This window comes from Heterodontus francisci, unplaced genomic scaffold, assembly GCF_036365525.1.
Source record: "Heterodontus francisci isolate sHetFra1 unplaced genomic scaffold, sHetFra1.hap1 HAP1_SCAFFOLD_51_2, whole genome shotgun sequence".
NCBI lineage: Eukaryota > Metazoa > Chordata > Chondrichthyes > Heterodontiformes > Heterodontidae > Heterodontus > Heterodontus francisci.
In genome coordinates, this window is record NW_027141369.1 from 632,900 (window position 1) to 638,405 (window position 5,506).

At 42.1% G+C, this 5,506-nt stretch overlaps 1 non-coding gene across 1 annotated transcript; it reads left to right on the plus strand.

The window, feature by feature from the left end:
- Positions 1–1,134: 1,134 nt before the first annotated feature.
- Positions 1,135–1,208, plus strand: trnat-ugu (transfer RNA threonine (anticodon UGU)). Its single transcript has one exon. It is a non-coding gene; the product is annotated as a tRNA-Thr (tRNA).
- Positions 1,209–5,506: the final 4,298 nt, after the last annotated feature.

Here is a 5,506-nt window from a genome sequence, read left to right on the forward strand (position 1 = left end):
AATTTGTTGGGAAATCTTTAAGCATATCTCCATGTCTCTCACGCACAAAGAACTGCAAACACATGGATTCAGAAAGAACCTGAGTGCAAAATCAACAGAAAAAAGCACAGCCAGAGAGACTTGCAATAACCTGTAGCTCAGGGAAAGTACATGATGTTATGGAAGGGACTTTGATTTTTTTTTTTGTGAATTTTATTTTGTTGAGGAAATTATAATCAAACTGAATAAATGTAAGACCAGTTCTTTTTCAAGAGGGCACTGAAAGTATTAATTTGACAACTATGTTGACAAGTTGTCATGACTCAAGTTAAATGTAGAACAGAAGCCCTGGGAACGGGGAAATGTGGACAGAGAAGTCAGTCGTGCCTCTTGATTGGACAAGCCCGGCAGCAGCAGCGCGCACCAAAGAGGGCAGAAAAATCGCAAGCTTTTGTTTGTAGCAGTCATTGTGTTTTACCTTCTGGAGTGAGCAGCTGATAAAGTTAGCCAGAAGAAGTGTCAAGGAATGAGAGAAGACTGCAACCCACCTTGTTTTGCAGCAAATCTTGAAAAGACTCTGAGAAGTTCACTGTGTCAATTCGTCTCATATTCTGCCTTTGAAGAAAGCCTGCTAAAATTAATTCTCAACCCCGCCTCTAAATAAACTCTTCTAAAAGAACCTAGTGACCTGTGTACATGTACTCGGAAATTAGACTGCATGTCAATTTTGGAACAACATATCTCATCTGCTATTTTCTTCAGAAATGAGCAAGTAATCAGTCCAAGTGTTTTTTTTTTGTCTTTAACAGAGCCCTGAATTGTATAGAAAAATCCCTTTTTTTTCAGTATGTGTGTGTGCGTGTGTTCAGCTGAGGTAAGAAAGGGACTTTAAATGTTGGTTAAGGTAAAAAGGGAACTTTTAAAATTTCCACCTGTGTGTTTATGCTTTACTTCATGATTAGTTAAAACTTGTTCTATAAGAAACTGATAATTTTGTTGTTCATTAAGTGTCTTCTATTCTGGGAAAAATAGAGCATATGATTGACTGTATCAGTAAGTGGGAAAAGTTAAAATTTTTGTTGTGACCTGTGGAGAAGTGGGATGAGAATAAATAGTAACCACCTCAGATTTCAATTGCAGCAGCACTTGTGATCTGGCTCTGCAACTTAGTTGGTTAAAGCACCTGTCTTGTAAACAGGAGATCCTGGGTTCGATCCCCAGCGGAGCCTTAATTCATATTTGCAATCTGCTTGAGAAGTTTCCGTGTCAACATTTATGTCTGTGTCTTGTGAACTTCAACTGAGAATTCAAATTGCGTGATGAATTTCATTCACAGGAGAAAATAGCCTTTGTGAAGGATGTGAGTTTGGAATGGCTCTTTCTCCTCGGACAGAAATTCAGTGCTGATATTTCAAAGGCAACTTCTTTGATACAAATTTGTTCAAAGTTGCATTCAACCTGGAAAAAAAGCTCGACCTTAATCTCACTGAAGGAAAGTGTGACCGTGTTGTATGTTTCAAAGTGTGTGTGTCATTATGTGTTGCTTGTAACTGGGACACGACACAAGTGGGAGGGTTGATCTGAGGTTTGGAATATTTCTCAGTCAGGAACAAGAAAAATCAAAGGAACCAAATAAGAAAACCATTGTCTCATGTGGTTACCGAGAAACGGTGAGGAGATATTAAACTTTGTTCTATTCAAAACAGCTGTGAACTTTGACCTTTCCTGCCTTTTCTCAACAGTATTTGAAGTGTCTCGGTAACAATGTTCAGTGTTGATGAGAGTGGGGTCTGGGTGAGCATCTGCTGAGTGTGACAGGGTCAGGACTGGATGCAGGAAGTTCTCTGACAGTCTCTCTCTCTCGCTGATGGGTTTGAGTTGATTTTCAACTGGGAGCAGCTGGTTTTTCGATAAATGAAGGAAGTTCCCTCTCCATTTTTTTCTGACAGACAGTGTAGTATAAGGATGTAAAGGGTTAATGCTGAAGACAGTGGGATCAATCACTCCCACTGTCAGAGTGATGATGCAACAGTCAAATGAGATGAGGTTTGGGAGAAGAGACAGCAGCACCAAGGATGCCAACTTCGGAGGCTTGATGAGTGTGTATATAGTATTGTGTAAATTAGAAAAGAGTTCTTAGTTCTTTCAGCAGGAAATGTGTCCAGAAAATATTGATAAAGTCACAATTTTATAATTCAGGAGTCGGAACACAGATATTAACTCCAAGTGACAGTTCTGGGTTCATTTAACAAAAGTAGAGAATAATATTACTCACTGCTTGAAATCCCCCAGTGAGGAGACAGTTAAACAGATGATCTGTTGGGGCATCCTTCGATCCAAGGTTTCGACAGCACTTAATCTCCCCTTCTGGTGAAATTCTCTGTAATTTGCAACTTTTTTTATCCAGCTTTGATGGGTGAGTGAAAAAACTGAAAAAAGTGAACAGTTCCATCCTTTCTTTTCTTTCTTCTTCCCTTCTTTCCATCAGTTTCTCTTTTCTGTCCCAGATCAATGAGAATCCCAATTTAATCTGCTGTTTTATCCATTCCAATCAGAATTCAACATTCCAATCAAATCTATTTGTTATTCCACAGTGTCTCTCCATGTGTTTTATTCTGTTGTATTCTCTCACAGTCTGATTGATGATCAATGTTCCATCCCACTCTCTGTTCTGGTGAAGATCAGAAGCAGTAATATCTGTTTGCACCACCCACCAAGTCGGCCTGAGGCTGTGCCTCGCTGATCATGTGGAGTTAGGAACATAGGAACATAGGAGCAGGAGTCGGCCATTCAGCCCATCGAGCCTGCCCACCATTCAATATGATCATGGCTGATCGTCCACTTCAATGCCCTTTTCCCCACACTTTCCTCGTATTCCCTTATGTCATTTGCATTTAGAAATCTGTCAATCTCTGCTTTAAACATACTCAATGACTGAGCTTCCACAGCCCTCTGGGTTAGAGCATTCCAAAGATTCACAAACCTCTGAGTAAAGAAATTTCTCCTCATCTCTGTCCTAAGCGGCTACTCCCTTATTTTGAAATTCCTTCCCTTGGTTCTCCACTCCCCAACCAGGGATCTTAGCTGCATCTACCCTGACTGTCGTTTAAGTATTTTGTAGGTTTCAATGAGATCACCTCCCATTCTTGGAAACTCTAGAGAATACAGCCCCAGTTTCTCCAACCTTTCTTCATACAACAGTCCCACCATCCCTGGAAGAAGTCTGATGAACCTTCGTTGAACTCCCTCCATGGCAATAATATCCTTCCCAAGGTAAGGAGACCAAAACTGTATTCCAAGTGTGGTCTAACCAAGTTTCTGTACAATTGAAGCAAGAATTCACGACTCCCGTACTCAAATCCTCTTGCGATAAAGGCTAACATACTATTAGCTTTCCTAATTGCTTGCTGCACCTGCATGTTAGCTTTCAGTGACTTATTGACATGGACACCCAGACCACCCTTATATTCTATACCTCAGCTAATAAAGGAAAGGATTCCATATACCTGCTGAACCACCTTATTGACCTGTCCTGCTACCTTCAGGGATCTGTGGACATTCACTCCAACGTCTCTCACTTCCTCTACACCGTTCAGTGTTCTCCCATTAATTGTGTATTCCTTTGCCTTTTTTGACCTCCCAAATGCATCACCTCACCCTTGTCCAATTTGAATTCCATTTGCCACTATTCTCCCCACCTGACCAGTCTATTGATATCTTCCTGCAGTGTACAGCTATCCTCCTCCCTATCAACAACACGGACAATTTTCTTGTCATCTGCAATCGTCTTGATTATGCCCTCTACATTCATGTCCAAATCATTAATTTATACCACAAAAAGCAGGGAACCTAGTTCTGAGCCCTGTGGAACACCACTTGAAACAGACCTCGAGTTGCACAAACACCCGTACCCAATTCCTTCTTGTTTCCTGCCACCGAGTCTATTTTATGTCCAGCTTGCTACATTCCCCTGGATCCCATGTGCTTTTATTTTTTTTAACCGGTTTGTCATGTGGGATCTTGTCAAAAGTCTTGCTAAAATCCATGTAGGCCACATCAACTGCACTATCCTCACAATCCTCATTGTTACTTCTTCAAAAACATTCAATCAAGTTCGTCAGACAGGAGCTTCCCTGAACAAATCCATGCTGATGATACTTGATTAATCTGTGCCTTTCTAAGTGACAGTTTATCCTGTCTCTCAGAATTAATTCCAATAATTCACCCACTATTGAGGTTAGGCTGACTGGTCTTTAATTATTCCGTCTATCTCTTGCTTCCTTTTTCAACAATGGTGCAATGTTAGCAATAAAAACAAAATGTACTGCAAATACACAGCAGATCTGGCAGCATCTGTGGAGAGAGAAGCAAAGTTAACATTTCAGGTCAGTGACTTTTCATCAGAACAGATATGTTAACTTTGCTTCTCTCTCCACAGATGCTGCCAGACCTGCTGTGTATTTCCAGCACTAATAGTTTTTATTTCAGATTTCCAGCATCTGCACAATTTTGCTTTTATTGCAGAGACCTCCAATCCTCTGACATCACACCTGTATCCAGTGAGGGATAGGAAACTGATGGTCAGACCTTCCACTATTTCCTCACTGGCTTCTTTTAACAGCCTGGGGTACATTTCATCCAGCCCTGATGATTTATCCACTTTCAAGGATGCTCATCCCATTTATACTTCTTCTCCCCCTCAGTTTATCATGTCCAATGCTTCACACTCCTTCTCCTTAATTATAATGTCTGCATCACCCCCTCATTTGTGAAGACAGTAAAGTATTCATTAACAAACATACCAACATCTTCAGCCCTGACACATAGGTTACTTTTTAGTTCTTTGATGGGCCCTACTTTTTCCTCTGTTGCCTCTTACTCCCATGTATTGAAGAAATATCTTTGAATTCGTTTTGATTTTGCTTGTCAAAATTCTTTCATGCTCTGTGTTTTTCACCACTGCTCCCAAATGCCTGTAGTCATGTCAAAGCACAACTTGTCAGAAGTGGGATTTAAACCCACCCCTCCAGAGAGCGTTGTGATCTGAATGCACCATTTCAGACTGCTTGACCATCCTGTCTACCCCATGTGGATGCTTAATGCTGAGGTAGTTATCCATTCTTTGTGAAAGTATTTGTGAGATTGTGGAAATGTCGGGAAGAAAGACCAGCGGGAAAGCTCGGTCCAAGGCCAAGTCTCGCTCCTCCCAGGCTGGACTGCAGTTCGCGGTGGGTCGTGTTCACAGGCTCCTGAGAAAGGGTAACTATGAAGAGCGTGTGGGTGCGGGAGCCCCGGTCTATCTGGCTGCTGTGCTCGAGTATCTGACCGCTGAAATCCTAGAGCTGGCCGGTAACGCGGCCCGGGACAACAAGAAGACCCGCATCATCCCCAGACACCTGCAGCTGGCCGTCCGCAACGACGAGGAGCTCAACAAGCTGCTGGGAGGAGTGATCATCGCACAGGGCGGGGTGCTGCCGAATATCCAGGCCGTGCTGCTACCCAAGAAAACCAGCGCTCAGAGCTTCCA